Genomic DNA, 22,244 nt, shown 5'->3' on the forward strand with positions numbered 1-22,244 from the left:
CAAATTTACGTATTAATCTAACTAAATGTCACATTACTCCATTAATCTTTTTTCCATCTTAATTAATTATATTTCTTGAACTGTCATATGTCTAAGTTTGAGCCGGCAGATATGCTCATTTTTATAACAATAAAAAGGACGGGAAAAATTAACGGAGTGCAAAAATTCATTAAAGAATATTCCAACACTGACATTAGAATGCATTGTGGTAGGGGTGGTACATGAACTCATCATCCTCTCCTTCACTCTCACTCATGGTGCAGAGACATAATTATGGTAGGACAAAATAACTCGGCAAAACATGGCAAAACACAGTAAAATAGCTATACAACTAAGCACATTATGTCAAAAACCCACACTTAAACCCAAATCTGTCCAGACAGGCAAAGGGAATTATATCCCAGAATCCCTTGCGGTGCCTATCTAACTGCAGCACCAAAGTTACACCTACTTAATTGAATTAATTTGAATGAAAGCAAAATAACTGTCTGAAAACTACGTGTTATTTTTAAGGTGACCTAAAAAAATGATTTATCTTAACTGAAGCAAATAATTAAGTTAGATCAAAGTAAAAAAGTTTATTTTTCCAACATCCATACATGGTCTTATCATCCTTTCATGTTGGAAAAAGTATTATCTGAGCTTCTTCATCCACTAAATCATCTTCAAATGGACACACCATGCTGCTTCACCTCTCTGTAAACAAACTAAGCTTCAACTAAACCTGCTCCGGACCAGGTTATGTTCAGAGCATGAGTTGCCATGGTAACTTGACCTACCCTGAAACATACCTCCATTTCTGGAATCAAAAGCTGAGGTTATCAACTTCCTTAGCCTCAAACTTATCGTGGGAGCTAGCATAACCTGCTTTCTGGAATACCCCCCTGCGTGACATCAGGCGCGGTGGTGACAGTGTCATCCCAAACATGTCTAAATATAGACGCTCTGTCCCTCTGCCGTAAAAAGCTGCAAATCATGATGTTTGTTTGAAATACCCCCCCCCCCCCCCCCCTCGTTGTTACAGTCAAGCATTTCCTGTGGGGAACTCTTGTGGCAGACATGTAAATAAAACATGAGGAAAAACTTCGTCCTGCAGAACCATCTGACAGTGAGGAAGAGGAGGGTTACCTGATGAAGGCAGGAGTTTGATCTGTAAAGAGAGGGGGGGGGGGGGGGGTAAGCTGAAGGACCCTCTCCGAACATGCAGACGGGGGGTGACTGTGTTCTTTGCCTGCTTCCTCTGTGAGGTTTATCCTAATCTTTGTCCGTTTGTTTTAAGTTTCTGCAGCTGCCATTTGTACAAAACACCCCCCCCCCCACACACACACACCTACACACACACACACACACACACACACACACACGGGGGACCACACGGCTGTTGCGTCCTGCAGATGTTTCACATCATTTTCTGTGTTTTGGTTCCGCGTCTTGCTGAGATTATTTTGCGTCTCTAAGTGGCCGTTTAGACTCTCCAGCCGTTATTTAGGTTGCTCTGTGAGAACTTGTTCTCTTTGTGGTCGCGTTGTGTCTCCTCCGAGTTTGTTTGTGTAGCAAATCAATGTAAACCTTAATTTTCCCCCCAAACTGCTCCACCTCGTTTGGCTTGTTGGACAAGGAGGTGGGTGAAGAGGAAAATGATGATGATGATGCTTTCACTCAGCAGATTTTTAGTCTTGCTCTTGATGCAGAGTCTAGTTTTTGTTTCAGGAGACAAAATGCATCCAAAACATCAAAATGGCTTTGGTTTGTTGTTTTAGGTACTCCATTACTAAATGATGTTAAATATGGAGCCTTTTATTGACCTTAAACATCCATTCTGACGAAAATGGGGGTTTTAACATGTTCTTGTGACGTTTTTCTGCTGGTGGGGGATATTTATGAAGAAAATTAACGAAGCCCATCGAGATGACTGTTGTTGTGAATTTGGGCTATACAAATAAAATTGAATTGAAATTGAAGTGAAAATTAAGCTCAAAATTGCATTTCCGAGTGTCTCTTTATTCAAATCGTGGTGAATCAGGAGCAGATGCCTAAAGGCCGCTGGAAAAAGCCTGTAGGTGAGATGCTGCAGTCGGCAGGCCACAAGCTCCCTGCTCTGCTGTTCTCTGATGCATCCAGTTGCAGACAAATATGCACATTCTTGGTTTTCCATCTGGCTCAAACCTGTACAGCTGGATCAGTTCAATATTGTTCTGCCCACAAGTCAGAGGCAAAGTTCTGCAGATGTCCTAAAAAATGACATGATTTTGGGGGGGAAAAACAGCATAAATGTAATTTAAAGACTACTGGTAACACTTTAAAAATAGATCAGATGATCGGACTAAAACTTGAACAGGTATAGACTTTGATAACATATTTTCTCTTTGAATTATTGTCTTCCTTTTTCTTTTTTTTCATCTTTCATGCAATTGTTTATTTCAGTGTGAGGCCGGACCTTCTTAGTTTTTTCCATTTGAAAGGAAAAACACTGACAAAGGGAGAATCTGAATAATTTTCCTCTCTGTTACACAACAGTGTTGTAGCTCTTCTCTTTCAAACGTGGACCTGGATGGCTGTAGATCATCTCAGAGCACTGTTCCGTTTTTCTGCGATGCTGGGGAGTAGATAAATCAGGTAAGTGTGTGAGGGGAGGGTGGCAGCAGCTCTGGGAAGTGTCATCACGCTCGTTTCATCTGCAATCACTGTTCCTGCTCAGCGCTGAAGCATTCGGCCCACAGCTCGCTTCTTCAAAAGGAACTCTAATCCGAGTGTTTATTATATATTTTCACTCTCTACATAAACCACCTCTACTTGTCCAAATACACACTCGGCACCAGGGGGAGGGAGGGGCCCAGATGAAGATTGATGGCTTTAGTTGGGGCTGCATTAGCTTCTAATCAAGTCAGGGTTCCCGGCACCAAGTGCCGTACATCCTAATGTTCTCCAGGGCTGATGCTGGGAGGAGACATGCAGCTTGCAGAACACAGAGATATCATAAAGTTAGGCTCATCAAGCCTTCAAGATGCTTTTATTACTTCCAGCTTCGTCCTGAACGGCTGCTGTTCACCCTCCATCCTAAACAGATTTATCGGCTGTCTCTTTAAGGAGGTGCTGCATTTCTTCTTCCAGCGGATTCTCACCCGCAGCCACAGCAGCAGGTTCTCTGTGAATCTGATGGATCAGAACATTTGAGAAACAAAAACAGTGAAGAGTTGAGGTCAAACGTCTAGACCGGGTTCATTCACTTCGGAATGTCAAAGTGTCATTTGATCAGGTTTTGCTTTCAAACGCAAACTGCAACGTTAGCTTCGAAATGACTGCATCACCTATAAAGCATTTATTCTGAGCTACATTTGATGCTATAAAAAGATGATTTATATACCAGATTAAAAAATAAAAAAGGTTACATTTTTAAATAATGAAAAATTATCTGAGAAGCAGCTGAACTCGTCGAAAGCTTAGAAATTGTGCTAAATTGGATCAGATTAGTTGGGAAATCCCAAAAGAAAAGAATTGCAAGTGATGCTAAAAATACTAAAGAAGCACAAGGCTGCATCTAAGCACCAATTTCTGAATTTAATTTTAGCAATAATTCAGTTCACTTGATTGCTTTTGAGTTTCTATCAATTGTATTTGGGTTTTGAGGTTATAAGGTGGATAATCTAAAAAACAAAATGAAGACTCAAAAGTATCGGAGTTTTGCATCTGGAAATCCCTAAAGCAGTTTGAAGATCGTGAGTATAAATGTCTGCAGACTCCATGGATGTTTCTGCTGTCAACTTCATCCACATCTTTCATATTTGTGTAGCATAACAAAAAGGTCGTGCAGAACAAATCCCTGTTTTCACAAGAAAAAGTTGTTACAAAGACCAACAATCGCAATGCTTGTGGAAACAGATCAAGATAGACAATGGAAACTGGATTTTAAAAACAATAGAACACATTCTAACATTCAGTAGATGCTTGATGCTTTATTGTAAAAAAAGAAGCATCACTGCTGAAAAAAAAGATAAGAAATGCTGGACAAGTCTGAAAAAGATGACTGAAATTAATTTAAGTTTGAACTAATTGAGAAACTCAAGTTTTTCAGCAGTAAAACCTAAAATGTCTTATATTTCCAAAGCTTATAAATTATATTAAAAAAGGGAGTAAATCGGGTAAAAGATAAAATAATCTTTTTATTTGTCCCTCAGAGGGGAAGTTTTTAAATATGACAAAGTTTTTTAGGAGAAATTAGTTTAAAATTCAATTCATCTTCTTGCTTTAAGTAGAAATTTACAGATGATTAGAGTCATTAAGAAGGAACAAAAAGGTGATGGTAAATTCTGACTTTAATCACAGAATTGGGACTTTTTTTGCAGAATTCAGACTTTAATCTCAGAGATTAAAGTCTGAATTTCCCATTTCCCATTCCAATTCCCCTTCTCCTGTTTTTTCTCTGCGCCCCTAATCCACTTCCATTGAAATTTGATGCATTTTCAGAAAACGTTTAATTTTTCCATTAATTTGAACAAAATGAAAAAGTAAAAGAAATCTACAAGACCATAAAAAATAAGGTCAGAAATGTTGACGTTTGAACAGCACAAAGTTCATGAAAGCCTTTAGATGCCATAAGAAGCAAAAAGAGGACGTTGTTAGTAGAGAAAAATGTCCAATTGTAAAAGAACTAGAGTCACTATAGTTTCATTGTGATGAAGCATTTTTCAAGCATATTTTTAAAAATGTCATAAATATTTTCAACCTGGAAAATATCTGTTTTCAGAAAGTAGAGCTTCTTGAATGAGTTATGGAGACCAACAACCTTCAAAACCCTCCAGGTGACGAAGGTCCTAAATGAAGAGGTTTTGATCATTCATCTTCTTGAAGCTCTCCGTTCACATTAGGATTCTTCATTCAGTTGAATGGTCAAAGAGCGGATTCCTCCATGTTCAATGAGACTGACTCACAAGAAAAAGGATTTGTTGTTTGTTTAAAACAAGCCTGCTGCTGTTAAATCTGAACGAGCGGATTTCCTGAAGGCCCTCCCCACGATGGCGTCATGATTGCGAGTGAAAAATAAAAACTTTTCAACATCTCTGCAGCCGTGCTTTCAGCAGCTGTAAACAAAAGCTCGTGGTCTCATGAGGATCGCGTGTTATTGTGTGTAACTGTGTGTATTTGTGTGTGTGTGAATGCTGTCAGGAGGACTTGTACACAGCAGCAGGATTACCACCCTCAGACCAGGACCACCCTGACTTTAACACTCAATCCAGAAGGAAGAGGTGCTGCAACACACACTCACATGCACACAAACACACAATCACACATTATGCAAATGTTGCAATGGAGCTCCTCACACAACGACACACTTCATCTGAGCACGTCAACCAAAACAAACTGGATGTGATAAATGTTGCCCAGCTGCTCTGCACAACCTGTGCGCTGAAAGCGACATTTCCAAAGTGTTTGTGAATGCATCATGGTCATGTTTGTATGTACAATGTCAAAATATATTAGATGAGGACTTCAGGAAGAAATAAAGAGTTGGAAAGTGAGCTGAAAGCTTAAACCATAACAAAAAGCAACGGAAACTGTTATATAGATCATTTACTGAATCACAGTTGATCTATCGGAGAGGAGCATAGACAAATGTAGAATAAAAAGTCCCATCATTAATGATTGTTTGTTTTTTAACAGCAAATTGAAAAGAGTTTCAGAATGTTATATAATGTAGCTTAACTTTTCAAATTCTCTGGTTTCGTTTGTTTTTCTAGTTCAGTTTAAATCGTTTCCAGACCAGATTGATACGTGAATAAATGATAAAATTAGGCTATATTAATTGAGTTTATTACAGTTTTTTGCAATATTGTTCAACAGGCTGAGTCAGTGAGTAGGCTGTGCATCTAAAGTTTGTGGGAATTTTTTGACAGTTTTCAAACAGAATAACTACAATAGGTGAAGACTGTTTTGCCACATGGATTTCATGCTAATTTTTGGAATTCAACAATAGATATTGACAATAAATAATATCACACTGACTCTAAAATATTGCCTTTACTCAGTAACCTACATTTGAACAATGATTAATAATGTCAAGTTCTTTGCCTGTATTAAACACTATAGCAAAAAAAGCAGTTTTTCTTTTAAAAGTAACTTTTGTTAAAGGTTTTATGTATAAGTGAAGTAAAGCTGTCTATCATCAGCATATTAATGGAGTTTGACATTAAATTCCTGCTAATGTCAATGTCGGTCAAAGAATGTAGAGAAAATATATTAGCCTCAAATACAAAAGGGGTTTGTACAATTGTGTGTCAGATTCATAACCCTTAATTGCAACAGTAAACCTGTCCAACACAAGAGGCCTTCCTCTCTGATCTGTTTGCTCAGCTATTGGAGAGGACAAGTAAAAAAAAAAAAGTGGTACCAATATAAAACGGGTGACATTGGCTCTGCAACTCACCAGCAATAGAGGCACAAAGTCTGTGTTGGAGATCCTTTGATAGAGACATAAAATGCGTTATTTTTAAAAAATGGATTGTTGTTGTGGTGCCTTACAGGTACCAACAGACATCTCCTAATAATCTAATGTAAGTTTTTTCTTCAGTGTCCTTGAAGGGCACACTTTTTCCATGGTTATGGATGACTTTTCTGCAGACGTCTGGCGGATGCTCCTTCTCTGACTGTTTCATGACTGTCTGAAGGGCTGGCATTCATTAGACAGAGCTCGCCGTTCACAGTGTGACACTGCTGACTGCCCTTTCACAGCTCATTACGTCGCATCCAATCGCAGTGCAGCCAGCGTGACTGCTGTTTATTTACACAACGAGCTGAAAATGCAGACAGGAGGACAACTCGGACTGATTCTCACACACTGAAACACTCATTGTTCCCATCAACACTCAGCTTGTATGATGCAGATGAAAACAGACAGGACTTCCTCTGGTGTTCTGGAACTTTCCCCCAAACGCTTTAGTTTAGATATTAAAGAGACGTCTGACTTTTCAGCAATTTATAACCACCACTGTGGAGATTGATTCTACCAAGTCTCTCTCTTTGACCCTCTAGAAACCTGTTTCTCTTCTGTTTAGCTCCTAATGATGGTTTCATTTCTCTGAATCTAAACCTCGTTTCCTCCGGATAATTTATCTCCCAAACAGTGACTTCTGTTTCTCTTCATTGGAGTTTTCTTTTCCTTTGCTGTCTTTTTAGCATTTAACAATCTTTGAGTTTCCCATGCTGGTGGGTTAGATCTCCAAACTATCTTTCTCCAATTGCTAAGGCCGACTGACTGGACATCCAACGTCTCATCATGTGGTTCAAGTTCTGCTTGCAGACAGAGAACTACACTGCAAAATTTGAATCTTAGGAAGCTAAAAAGACCCATCTTTCAAGAAAAAAAAAGTTTTATTTTCTGTTTTGCAAGAACAATATTGTCATCAAGAAAGTTTTTAAATAGAAAACCAACCTTAGTTCAAGAAAAAGTGTCTTAGAATGAAAGAAGATTTCTTGGTATGTCCATTCTTACCTCATTGGCAGATTATTTATGCGTATTTAAAGAAAATATGCCAATGAAGTAATAATCTTTTACTTATTTCTAATCCTGTTATTGCATTTAGCTAATTTATCATCAAACTGCTCCTAAGACAATCAAATTTCCTCCAGAGCTGACTGTTGTGATAGCAAACACTCAACGGATTACAGAAAAGCCAGCAAAGCTAATTCATGGCTAAATTATGGCTGGCATTCACAAGCTCCTGGTAACTTGAGGGTTCTGTAAAGCTTATTCATCCACTTTCTAAAGCGTTGAAAGTTCTTCAGTCCTATTTTCTCATTGGCTCCTACTGAATTTTCAGTCGTGAAGTTTTCATCCAACGGCACGGTCTGAGAGACAGACAGGACAAGAAGCCGTGTTGGACTCATCCATGCCAGCTCATGAATGCTGTGAATTGTCTAAAAAGAAAACGCCACAATTGTGGCGCCACCAGATGGACAACGGGGAAACAAAAAACGACAAAGAATTCAGCCAAAGAAAAAGGAGGATGAGGAGGTTGTGGTTTTGACTTTCTGAAGATGCAGTGATCTCAAAGGTACGGTGGCCCTGAAGTGCAAACCATTCAACAAATCACTCGATACAAAAACATTTTTTTAAGATCACAGCAACAATTTAAAAAGCATATTACATTTTAGAAAACAAAACAAAATTTCAGAAACCAAAACATAAAAAAGAAAAAAAAGAAAAAAAGATTTCAGAAAACAAAATTAATTTCCAGAAAAAAAAAGAAATATTACAAAATGAAAACATTTCAGAAAAAAAATAATTTCCAGAAAACAAAATGAAATAAAAAAAATGAAAACATTTCAGAAAAACAAAATGAAATATTAAAAAATGAAAAACATTTCAGAAAAAAAATGAAATATTAAAAAATGAAAAACATTTCAGAACACAGAATGAATTTCCAGAAAACAAAACGAAATCTTCAAAAATGAAAAACATTTCCAAACCGGAAGAAGCAGGTACTATGGGACAACGCTGATTGGATGATGATGTTTGTCAATCATTTGAACTGAAAAGTATTTTAAATGAAGCGACGACGGATTTTATCGTCCAAACAACAATGTACCATGATAATTCCCGTATTTCCCATTTACATATTAAATCAAAAATGCAGCAAACAGATAATGAAGGTTTAAATTATTTTTTGAATATTTCGTCTGAAGCAGAACGGTCACCCGGAAGTAGTTTGTGTGGATGACGTCCGTTCTGCAGGTAAACAAAGAAAGGGACGGTAAAACGTTAACATAAACTTTAATCTTTGAATATTTAGCGGATGTGATGACAGAACGCACCCAGAAATATCAACACCAACCAGGTTTACAAATGTTTCAAAATGTCGTGTCATCTGTCTATCTGTCTGCCTAGCTGTTGGACAGGACAAGTTGGAAAAAAAAAAAAAACAAAAAAAAAAAAAATGTCGTGAGAGGATTCTGTCTAAAGCAGCAGCTGCGAGGGGGGTGACCAAGATGGCGCTCTGAGCAGTCGTGTTTGGCTGAGCTCTGCAAACCTAACTGTTTTTTGTAATAATACACGGTGAACAAAGACCTTTTCTTGATTTTTTTTACCTCTTTACAATTTCTTTATACTTTTTGCATAGTTCTCAAAGCATTATGAGCAAAGCCGAGAAGAGAAAGACGGAACTCAAGAAATCGCTAGCGAGTGTTGGCTCTGTTAGCAAACCTGCTAACGTTAGCCAACCTGCAAAGCCGTCTGCGTCGAGTAAGACTACTGATGCTAAAGTCAAATTAATTGACTCAATGCATGACTACATGGAGGCAGTTTCGGAACCATTCCTAATGGAAGAAGAAGACTTCCCTGCTCTTCCCTGCACACCCACTGCTTCCCCAGCTGGTAAGCTGAGAAAAGTCACAGAAACGGAGACAGAGGCTGTTCTTTCTCAACTCTCGTCACTTACACAATTGATAAACTCGAGGTCAGACACTCTGGAAAAGTTAATTAGCGGCAACTCCAGAGAGATCTCTGAGATGAAAAAAGCTGTGCAGGAGAACTCCATGCAAATCTCAGCTGTAAAAGGCTCCGTTGATGTCGTTTGTACTGAAATTAGTGACATGAAGAACAGAGTGGTCCACGCTGAGGCACAACTGGAGAAATATAAAACAATCGTGGAAACACAGGAAAAAAGGATCTCCCAGCTGGAAAGCTACTCCCGCCGCTGGAATCTGAAACTTCGCGGTTTGGCTGAGAAAGAAAATCAGAACGTGCGGCAAGAAGTGATCCAGATCTGCCAGTCTGTTCTACCGGAGGCGAAAGACAAACTCCCCGATGTTGTGGATACGGTACACAGACTCGGCCCGAAGAGACCGAACAACAACCAACCGAGAGGGATCATCATCCAGTTTACTGCGAGGATTCACCGCGATGCTGTCTGGCGCGCTGCAAAGAAATCTGCCTTCCTGAAAGAACACAACCTGAGGATGTCGGAGGATCTGTCTGCTGAGGACCGCGAACGGAGAAACCAACTGTGGCCGGCCGTGGAGAAAGCCAGGAGGGAGAACAAGCTGGCGTTCTTTGTTGGAGGACGTGCCTTTGTGAATGGTAAAGAAATCCTGCCGCCTTAACGAAGGCTGCAGATGTGAAAGCTGGATCTGAACGTTTTTTGCTATTTTCCACATTTATCAAAAATGATACTGTTGCTTAAAATTTGATTTTATTTGAGCTCATAAGCTATTGCATTCAAGCTGCTACTTTTTATTTTAATTTTTATCTTGCTTTAATTTTGTTTTTGATATAACATTATAATGTTATTTTAAGTATTACATTATACTTAAATGTGAATCAAGTAGCAGCATTGTGGGTTTTATTTTTATTTATTTTTTTCTTAAAACATTTACTCTTATGAGTAAGATGGGACTAATAACGCCCATCACTTTGGTGTTATTTCATAAGGAAATAATTATTGTTAGGGTCTTAGTTCACAGCTTTTTTTGTAATGGTTTGCAGGTTCTTATCCTCTTTCTGTTCCTAAGCGACCAAAAATCCTTAACTCAACTTCTTTTTTCTTCTTCTTTGGTCTAAATATCTTTTGTTTTTGTTCTTTTTTTCTATTTCAACTTCATGTCTTTATCCATTATTTCTTTAAATGCGAGAGGTTTAAGAAACAATGTTAAACGTAAAGCCATTTTTTTGTTTTGTAAGCAGTTTAATTCAGATTTTTGTTTTATCCAAGAGTCCCACTCAACTGAACAAGACAAATCCTTCTGGAGGTCACAGTGGGGAAATGATGTGTGGATGTCACATGGTACAGAGCGAGCTGCTGGTGTCTGCATTCTCAAAAACAGATTCAATGGAAAAGTTTTGCTATCTGACAGCGATAAAGATGGTCATTACATTTTTATGATACTTGAAGTAGCCCATTCCGTCTTTATTCTAGTCAACGTGTACGGGTTCAACTCTCAAACAGAAAATAATCTTCTCTTCAATAGACTAGAAACACGTTTATTGCACTGGCTGTCTAAATACCCAAAGTCTTTTATAAAATTTGGAGGGGATTTTAACTCAGTTTTTGATAATTCTATGGATAGATGGCCTCCCAGGAGTCCAGACTCTAACTGTCCTATAAAGTTGTTTGCACAAAATTTAGATTTAATTGATTCTTGGAGAGACTCGCATCCAAACCAAAGAGCTTATACATGGTGTAACAAATCACAGACCAGACACTCACGCATTGATTTCTGGCTTACTTCTAAAGACTTAAAAAATGTTAAAACAGATATTCATGCCACACCGCTTTCAGACCATAAAACAATTCATCTAACCGTCCCTTTGTCGAGCTCCTCTGGCACTAAAGCTTCATACTGGAAGTTAAACAGTACCATTCTTGAGCATCTGGAGGTGATTTCTGAAACTCATCGCTTAATAAAACTTTATTGGAACAATGCACTAGCTGAACACTCATTCTGTAATAATTGGGAACTTTTGAAATACGAACTTGGTAAATTTTTTAGAAAATATAGCTCTGACTTAACAAAAAAAAGAAGAGCTGTTGAGACAGATGTAATACAGAAGATTGCTCTTCTTACATCTAAGCCAACAGATGTCCTAGATGAAACGGATAAAACAGCTTTAATAGACTTACAACACAAGTTAGATGACATTTATAAGCGCAAAGCAGAAGGAGCGTTTATCCGATCTAGGAGAAGGTGGATTGAGGAAGGAGAGCAGAACTCTGCCTATTTTTTCAGGCTAGAGAAATACCAGTCCAATAGCAATTCTATTTCACAATTAAATATTAATGGGGTCATTTCTGATGATAGAAGTACCATAGCAAAATATTGTTCTGATTTTTATAGTAAACTCTATTCTTCCAACTATTGTTCAACATCTGCCCTTACCTTTCTTAACACTGTCAATAATATTACTCCAGTGAGTGAAGCGGACAGAGTCTGTTGTGATGATGTCATCTCTTTGAATGAGGTCACAGATGCTATAAAATATCTGAAAATAAATAAATCTCCTGGAACAGACGGCCTTACTGCCGAGTTCTATAAACAGTTTTCTGACAATTTAGCCCCATTTTTATTAAAAGTTTTTGAAGAAAGCATTAACAAGGGTGCACTCCCTCCCACGTTATCTCAGGGACTGATTACCTTGATCCCTAAACCGAGAAAGGATCCTCTTTCCTTAGATAACTGGCGACCAATCACCTTATTGAATTGTGATTATAAGATATTGGCTTTGATTCTTGCAAATAGAATAAAGCCAGTCTTAGATACAATTATTGATGAAAATCAGTCTGGGTTTATGCAGAATCGTCATATCTCAAACAATATTAGATTAATTTTAGACATACTAGATTACTCAGAACTCGTGCAGGATGACAGTCTCATTCTTTTTCTAGACTTTTATAAAGCCTTTGATTCTTTAGAACACAATTTTATTATTGCTGCTTTAAATAAATTTGGTTTTGGTCAATTCTTCTGCAATGCTGTTCAAACTTTATATGTCAATAGTAATAGTTCTATAAAACTCGCCAGCGGAACTTCTCCTAGATTCTTCTTGAAACGTGGGGTAAGGCAGGGATGCCCCTTATCAGTCTATCTGTTTCTTCTTTCTGTTCAACTCCTCAACCTACATATCAAACTCAGCCCATTAAAAGGTTTAATTGTGGCTGAGAGGGAAATATTCATAAGTCAACTAGCAGATGACACTGCTCTCTTTCTCCGAGACGCTTCACAAGTAGCTGTGGCGATTAATATCATCCAGTCCTTTTCTAAAGCTTCAGGACTTACCCTTAATTTAAATAAATGTGAAATTCTGCCTGTTAAAAACTGTTTGCTTACATCTATCCAAGGTATTCCTGTAAAAACATCTGTTACGTACCTTGGTATTCAAATCACTAAAGATATGCAATCCAGATGTTCTACAAATTTCTCTCCAATAATAGATAAAACCAAAAAAACCCTAAACCAATGGCTGCAAAGAGATTTGTCTTTGAAGGGCAGAGTTCTGCTTACGAAAGCAGAAGGAATCTCTCGTTTGACGTATGCAGCTCAATCTCTACAGGTTAATAACACAGTCTGCAATACAATTAATAGAATATTATATAACTTTCTATGGAGAAATAAAACTCACTATATCAGAAAATCTGTTATTTTAAATACCTCTGATAAAGGCGGTTTAAATTGTATTGATTTTACTGCCCTTAACAATACACTCAAGGTAATCTGGATCAAGAAATATCTTAATAACCCCATATCTATCTGGAACTTTATTCCACATTTTGTATTTTCAAAAGTTGGAGGCCTTAACTTCCTGCTCTGCTGTAACTATAGTATTCCAAAAATCCCTTTGAAACTGTCAAATTTTCATCAACAGGTTCTCTTAGCCTGGGCTCTGATCTACAAACACAACTTTTCTCCACAGAGTTGTATTATCTGGAATAACTGTAATATTGTCTATAAAAGGAAAACTCTGTTTTTAAATAATTGGTTTAATAATGGTATAATTTTCCTCAATCAATTATTCAAAGAACCTGGATTATTATATAACTACTCAGATTTCACAAAGCAGTATAAAGTACCAATAACTCCCAAAGAATTTGCAGTAGTGTTTGATGCCGTCCCATCTGGGCTTTGCATGTTATTCAGGGGTTTCTACAGCGCTCCTCCTCTGACTCTTCATCCTCCTGATGTGCTCAAATCTCCTCTGGGTAATTTCTGCTTCACTTCCGCTAAACAGTTGAACTCAAAAATCAGAGCTTTGTTTCAAGATAATTTAGTTTCTGTTCCATCAGCTATCTATTATTGGGCTAATTTCACTTCTAACATTGATTGGAAAAAAGTCTGGTCTTTACCACAAAAATACTTCTTAACAAATAAAGTCAAAGAAATCTCTTTTAAACTTCTACACAGATTTTATCCAGCAAAGCATTATTTAACTAAATTTAAGGCTGACATAAACACCAGTTGTGCTTTCTGCCAGAAACAACCTGAAACCTGCTCTCATTTATTCTGGTCTTGTGAATTTACATACAGATTTTGGAAAAACATTCACAAATTTATCACCGATTCTATTTTTGCTGACATACAACTTTATTATAAAAACATACTTTTTGGTTTTCATAGCTTTGATGTCAAAGACCGTGATGCTTTCTTTTGTGTAAACATGGTATTATTTATCGCTAAATTTCATATACACAAAAGAAAATTTTCCAATAAAAAACCGGATTTCTTTGTGTTCAAACTGGAACTGCAGCGTTATTTAAACTTAATTTCTGCTTCAAAAAATACAAAAGCTCAAAAAACAATTAGCATCTGTAAATCTTTTGGACTGCTGACATAGATTTACTCTCGCATTTTCTCTTTTCTCTTTATTTTTTTGTTTCTTTTTATTTCTTATTCCCTTTTGTGTTTATTATTAATAATTAGTATTTTTTAAAGAATGCAACATGTTTGTTCTGTATTCAGAATTTTATTGTACATTATATGTGCATAATTGTTGTATTTTCTTGTTTTGTATGTTGCAATTGTTCAATAAAAAAAAAAAATAAATAAATAAAGCAGCAGCTGCGAAGAAACGGGTGTTAAGGACGGCGCACATCAGGAAATGCAGTCCCGCCATCCACAGATAAGGTATGGAGGCACATTTGTTTGATCTAATAAATGTAGCGTTAAACGTGATTTCTAGGTGGGTGTTTACAGACAGATCCAAGATCCTTCAGTCATACGTTAATGACAGGTTACCTCATCAGCTGGAGAGGGGGGGGGGGGTCACGTGGGCAGGATTCTCAGACAGGTGTACCAGCAGCATAAATCAGCAAAGCTGTCAGGTAAACTGCAGCAGTTTGTGTCTCAGAATAACATTTATGAATGCTTCTTATTCACACTATTAAGATCTGTGACTTTAGAGTGTGTCAGTGCACAGAAACATGACAGTAAATGACTGGATGTGCACATCATCAGACACGTCCAGGTGTGTAACTAAAGGTGGCAAAGTCTGTAGCGTAAAATAAATCTTTAAAAAAAAACGTTTTAGTCTTTCAGGCAGAGGAGGAATACCAAATTGTTTTAGAATGTATTTTTTATAAGACTGAAATAATGTATTTTATTCTGAGTTTGGTGTTTTGACCCCTCCCTAATGAATTTCTGGTTTAACCCATTTTCTCCTCATTTTGATGAACTCAACTTTTTCCTGAATGAAAGATGAACGGTAGCCAATGTTTTTCTGTCAGGGATTTTTAATTTATCTCTGTCAGGGATTTCAATGGAGCTGGAGTCCAGTGCAGAGGAAGCTGCAAGCATGTACGAGCAGGAACTGGCGTCCCCTTACCTGTGCATCTTCCTCTGGATGTGATGCTGAGCAGCAATGTGGACAAAACTTCCCTCACATGACTCTTTTTGATATAGTTGTTAAGCACAAACAGACTTTCCCAGATGCATTTTTTCCTCTAATAAATGTGACTGACAGGTACGCTGAGTAAATGCTGAATGTAAACGTAACATTTGATTGACTGCATGAAGAAGCCCATAAAGGAAAATCCACAACTGTTTCTTTGTTTCTGTTACTGAATAACGTATTCATGTTAAGTTTTCAATAAATATACTGCATTGCTATGAAACAAATTTGTTTATTTTCATATCCATTATTACAATCCTCACGTCAGCATTCAGTTTTTTCATTGACAAAAAAACATTTCTAAACAACAGCTTTGAAAATCAAACATCAACTTTGTTAATAAAGCTTTAAAACCTAAAATGGTAAACATGGAAAAACTCCTAAATGAAGCAAGCCTAATAGGAACATTTTAAACTGGAGTTTTGCTTAAAGGAACATTAAGTTGTTTGGAGTTGTACAAGTGTTTGATGCGATTCCTCAGATGTGATTTCCAGATCATCAGCCCGATGCTAAAGCCAGGAATTGTGCTTCGTTTTTCACTCCCCACTGCATCATTTACAACTAATCAGGCTTATGCAGCAGGTTAAAGACGTTTTTTTAAAGGACCTGCAATTTAAAAAAAAAAATTAGATATTAAGGTTAAATAATATTTATTGATTACATTTCACATAAATCATAGTGACTTGCCTGTACACTGCACAATGATATGAATGACTTTAGTCTTCTTGTATTCCCATGTAGAGCTGCCATCTGTTCTTCTGCAGCACAAACCTTTCTGGAACTTCGCTTTGAGAAACTTCACCTGCAGAAATATCACATGTTTACGGAGCCCGTGTCCTGACATTAAGATATAAAAATATATCTTGTTCCCACAGATTAATATCTTGTTCCCACAGGTTATTATGTCGTTCGCACGAAATACTATTCCGTTCCCACAAGATACTATTCCGTTCCCACAAGATACTATTCCGTTCCCACAAGATACTATTGCGTTCCCTCAAAATGATTAACTCGTGCGAACGCAATAATTATGTCGTTCGAACGCAATAATTAATCCGTTCGAACGCAATAATTATTCACGTCATAAGTCATTCACGCGGATATGCTCTCTGTACGCCGGCAAAACTAAGCCGCTTTCAGCGGTAACTTCCGTGTCTCTGTGACCCATATTCGTTCAAAAAAGGAACATGAAAAACAAAAATGATCACTTTATTACCGTCTCAATGAATATATGAAAAATATCAATAGATTTATGATAACTAGGCTGCTTTGTCATACGATAGCTCCTGCTAGGCTACCACTAGCTCCGCCGCAGAGCTCTTTGATGTATGCCGGCATTTGGGCAACTGGCTGGTCTGTTGTCAGACAGCTGATATGGTAGTTTAGGGTCGAACAGGAATAATAATATTCAGGACTTGTCTTTTATTAACTTTAGCAGTCAGTCGCTTTACATTCGAAGGCTATTAGGCTACATGCTAACTGACTAGCCGATCATTGATCCTGTTATTCATTTACGTCATAGATTTACAGCAGATACCTTCACATTTCTGTCTGTGTGTGTCTCATTACATTGCATTGAAGACACGCAGGATGTTTAGAGAACAGATTTATTTATTTTAAAAAGCACAAAAGCATCCATCGTATTCACGTTCACATCATCTGGTACGCCCTCCGGTCATCTTGCTGCAAAAGCCGCTTCCTGCCGCTACTTCCGTGTCTCTGTGAGCATTCAATAGGGGTAAAAATAAAAGCAAGAATGGTCGATCTGTTATTGTCTCGATGAAAATCTGAAAAATATCATATTAAGCTGGCTGCTTCGCCTAAAGCACTTACCTTTAGCTTGTAGCATAACAACAATAGCAGTACGTCAAGTTTCCCAGAATGCTTTGCGCCCAATCATTGGTTTTGTTGTTAGACCTTGGTCACAGGGACACGGTGATTGGCCAATGATTGCAGCAAAGCATTCTGGGAAACGTGACGTACTGCTATTGTTGTTATGCTACAAGCTAAAGGTAAGTGCTTTAGGCGAAGCAGCCAGCTTAATATGATATTTTTCAGATTTTCATCGAGACAATAACAGATCGACCATTCTTGCTTTTATTTTTACCCCTATTGAATGCTCACAGAGAAATCTAGCCACAGGGGTTGCACAGGGGTTGCAAGCCAGTAACTTCTGTGCCGGTCCCAAGCCCGGATAAATAGAGAGGGTTGCGTCAGGAAGGGCATCCGGCGTAAAAAATTGCCAAAATAACCATGCGAATCATCCACAACACTTTAGACATACCGGATCGGTCGAGGCCCGGGTTAACAACGACCGCCACCGATGCTGTTAACCTACAGGGTGTCGGTGGAAATTTGACTACTGTTGGTGGAAGAAAGAGGGGAGGCAGAAGGGTCCGTGGCCAGAGAGAGAAGGGAAAAGGCAGGAACATAGGTTTGAGAATAGGGACTCTTAACGTTGGCACAATGACAGGGAAAGGCAGAGAGCTGGCAGACATGATGGAGAGAAGGAAGGTAGATGTACTGTGTGTGCAGGAGACAAGGTGGAAGGGCAGCAAGGCACGTAGTATTGGAGGAGGATACAAACTGTTCTATCATGGTGTTGATAGGAAGAGAAACGGGGTAGGAGTGATTCTGAAGGGGGAGTTTGTAAAGAGTGTTCTAGAGGTGAAAAGAGTCTCAGACAGGATGATGAGCCTAAAGTTAGAAATTGAAGGGGTGATGGTGAATGTAGTCAGTGGGTATGCGCCACAGGTTGGCTGTGAGTTAGAAGTGAAGGAGAGATTCTGGAGTGAGTTGGATGAGGTCATAGAGAGTTTTCCCAGAGGAGAGAGAGTTGTTATTGGAGCAGACTTTAATGGGCATGTTGGTGAGGGCAACAGAGGTGATGAGGAGGTGATGGGCAGGTTTGGTGTGAAGGAAAGGAATCTGGAGGGACAGATGGTGGTGGACTTTGCGAAGAGGATGGAAATGGCTGTAGTCAACACTTACTTCCAGAAGAGAGAGGAACATAGAGTGACATACAGAAGTGGAGGTAGGAGTACTCAGGTGGACTACATCCTATGTAGACGAGGTCATTTGAGAGAGGTTAATGACTGCAAAGTGGTGGTAGGAGAGAGTGTAGCCAGACAGCACCGCATGGTGGTGTGTAAGATGACTCTGGAGGTCAGGAAGAAGAAGAGAGGGAAAACAGAAAAGAAGACCAAGTGGTGGAAGCTACAGAATGAAGAAACTTGTGAGGAATTTAGGCAGAAGTTGAGGCAGGTCCTGGGTGGTCAGGATGAGCTTCCAGAGGACTGGGAAACTACAGCAGAGATTATCAGGGAAACAGGTAGGAAGGTGCTAGGTGTGTCATCTGGAAAGAGGAAAGACGGTAAAGAGACTTGGTGGTGGAATGAGGAAGTACAGGAATGCGTCCAGAGGAAGAGGTTGGCTAAAAGGAAGTGGGATGTAGAAAGGACTGAGGAAGGTAGACAGGAGTACAAGGAAGCGCAGCGTAAAGTGAAGAGAGAGGTGGCAAAGGCCAAACAGAAAGCTTACGATGAGCTATATGACAGGTTAGACACAAAGGAAGGAGAGAAGGACTTGTACAGGCTAGCCAGACAGAGAGACAGAGATGGGAAGGACGTGCAACAGATAAGGGTGATTAAGGACAGAGATGGAAAGGTGCTAACAACCCAAGAGAGTGTACAGAAAAGATGGAAGGAGTATTTTGAGGAGCTGATGAACGAGGAAAATGACAGGGAAAGAAGGGAGGAAGATGTGGTTGTTGTGGAGCAGGAAGTAGCAGAGATTGGAAAGGATGAGGTTAGGAAGGCTCTGAAAAGGATGAAGAGCGGAAAGGCCGTTGGTCCTGATGACGTACCTGTGGAGGTATGGAAGTGCCTAGGAGAGACAGCAGTGGAATTTCTAACAAGGTTGTTCAATAGGATTTTAGAGAGTGAGAAGATGCCTGAGGAATGGAGGAGAAGCGTTCTGGTCCCAATCTTTAAGAACAAGGGTGACACGCAGAACTGCAGCAACTATAGAGGAATAAAGTTGATGAGCCACACAATGAAGCTGTGGGAAAGAGTAGTGGAAGCCAGGCTTAGGAAGAAGGTGGAGATTTGTGAGCATCAGTATGGTTTCATGCCCCGTAAGAGCACCACTGATGCCATTTTTGCTTTGAGAATGTTGATGGAAAAGTACAGAGAAGGTCAGAAGGAGCTGCATTGTGTGTTCGTAGATTTAGAGAAGGCGTATGACAGGGTGCCGAGGGAGGAGCTGTGGTACTGTATGAGGTCGTCTGGAGTGGCAGAAAAGTATGTCAGAGTAGTTCAGGACATGTATGAGAGAAGTATGACGGTGGTGAGATGTGCTGTAGGTCAGACAGAGGAGTTCAAGGTGGAGGTGGGACTACACCAAGGATCAGCTTTGAGTCCTTTTTTGTTTGCTATGCTGATGGACAGGCTGACAGACGAGGTAAGACAGGAATCTCCCTGGACAATGATGTTTGCGGATGACATTGTAATTTGCAGTGAGAGTAGAGAGCAGGTGGAGGAACAGCTAGAGAGGTGGAGGTTTGCTCTGGAAAGAAGAGGCATGAAGGTCAGTCGTAGTAAGACAGAATACATGTGTCTGAACGAGAGGGATCAAGGTAGAAGCGTTAGGTTACAGGGGACTGAGGTGAAGAAGGTGCAGGAGTTTAAGTACTTGGGGTCAACAGTTCAGTGTGATGGGGAGTGTGGAAAAGAGGTGAAGAGGCGAGTGCAGGCAGGTTGGAGCGGTTGGAGGAAAGTGTCAGGAGTGTTGTGTGACAGAAGAGTGCCAGCAAGACTCAAAGGAAAGGTGTACAAGACAGTGGTGAGACCAGCTCTGCTTTATGGGTTAGAGACGGTAGCAGTGAGACAGAGACAAGAGGCTGAGATGGAGGTAGCGGAGATGAAGATGTTGAGGTTCTCCTTAGGAGTGACCAGGTTAGACAGGATAAGGAACGAGTACATCAGAGGGACGGCTCATGTTGCCTGTGTCAGCGACAAAGTCAGAGAAGCCAGACTGAGATGGTTTGGACATGTTCAGAGGAGGGATAGTGGATATATTGGTAGAAGGATGTTGGAGATGGAGCTGCCTGGCAGGAGGGCAAGAGGACGGCCAAAGAGGAGATACATGGATGTCTTAACAGAGGACATGAAGTTGGCTAATGTTAGGGTAGAAGATGTCCATGATAGAGTGAGGTGGAAAAGGATGATTCGCTGTGGCGACCCCTGATGGGAAAAGCCGAAAGAGAAAGAAGAAGAATGCTCACAGAGACACGGAAGTAGCGGCAGGAAGCGGCTTTTGCAGCAAGATGACTGAGGGCGTACCCCAGATCATCATCATGTGAATTAACGTGAACACGATGGATGCTTTGTGCTTTTTAAAATAAATAAATCTGTTCTCTAAACATCCATGGTGTCTTCAATGCAATGTAATGAGACACACACAGACAGAAATGTAAAGGTATCTGCTGTAAATCTATGACGTAAATGAATAACAGGATCAATGATCGGCTAGTCAGTTAGCATGTATCCTTATAGCCTTTGAATGTAAAGCGACTGACTGCTAAAGTTAATAAAAGACAAGTCCTGAATATTATTATTCCTGTTCGACCCTGAACTACCATATCAGCTGTCTGACAACAGACCAGCCAGTTGCCCAAATGCCGGCATACATCAAAGAGCTCTGCGGCGGAGCTAGTGGTAGCCTAGCAGGAGCTATCGTATGACAAAGCAGCCTAGTTATCATAAATCTATTGATATTTTTCTTATATTCATTGAGACGGTAATAAAGTGATCATTTTTGTTTTTCATGTTCCTTTTTTGAACGAATATGGGTCACAGAGACACGGAAGTTACCGCTGAAAGCGGCTTAGTTTTGCCGGCGTACAGAGAGCATATCCGCGTGAATGACTTATGACGTGAATAATTATTGCGTTCGAACGGATTAATTATTGCGTTCGAACGACATAATTATTGCGTTCGCACGAGTTAATCATTTCGAGGGAACGGAATAGTATTTTGAGGGAACGCAATAGTATCTTGTGGGAACGGAATAGTATTTCGTGCGAACGACATAATAACCTGTGGGCACAAGATATTAATCTGTGGGAACAAGATATATTTTTATATCTTAATGTCAGGACACGGGCTCAGTAGATGTTAATTCAATTGAGTATTTTATAAACTGTAAAGTTCATTCTTAAGTTTCAGTATATGTGTATATGCATGGTTCTAAAATATACAATGCACTTAAATATTATTTCCCATAAGAACTTGTTTACTGATTTCAGTCTTAAAGTCGATTTTTAGCAACACTGATGCCATATAATTACTGTAATTACTGTATAAATCACAGAATCAGGCTGGCTCGGAGCTTTTTCTCTCATGTTGTCACCGAAAACGGGAACGGCTATCATGTGAAGACGGTTCGTCTCCATCGGGTTCTTTTTGCGCAAGATAAAAAGAAATTATCTTTTCAAAGCAGCACTTTAACATCCTAAAATTAACATCCTTAGAGACATGTGACTGACAAAAGAAAAGATCACAGAATTGATTCTTACCTAAAGATGATTGACAGCATGAACCTCGCAGCCGTAGACATTAGCGCACAGCGTTCAAAGTTTTTTTTTTTTTTTTTTTTTTTTTTTTATTGAAAAAGACAGTTGAGGTTAACAGTTTGAGACAATTGTATACAATTATGCAAAGTGCAAAAACATCGAAAAAAGGTACTGGACATGTACAAACAGCCAATGCAGAATAAAGACAATATAATTTTTTTTTTTTTACCAATAATACAGAAAAATAAAATAAAATCAATACAAGACATTAAAATAAAAAAAATAAATAAATAAATAAAA

The 22,244-nt window shown here is 39.0% G+C and overlaps 1 protein-coding gene across 2 annotated transcripts in view; it reads right to left on the minus strand.

Moving 5' to 3' along the window:
* Positions 1-22,244, minus strand: part of kiaa0513 (KIAA0513 ortholog) — a 51,454-nt gene that overhangs the window by 1,824 nt on the left and 27,386 nt on the right. The gene's annotated exons all lie outside the window — the stretch shown is intronic.

Source organism: Oryzias latipes, chromosome 6 (assembly GCF_002234675.1).
Source record: "Oryzias latipes chromosome 6, ASM223467v1".
In the NCBI taxonomy this organism is placed as follows: Eukaryota; Metazoa; Chordata; class Actinopteri; order Beloniformes; family Adrianichthyidae; genus Oryzias; species Oryzias latipes.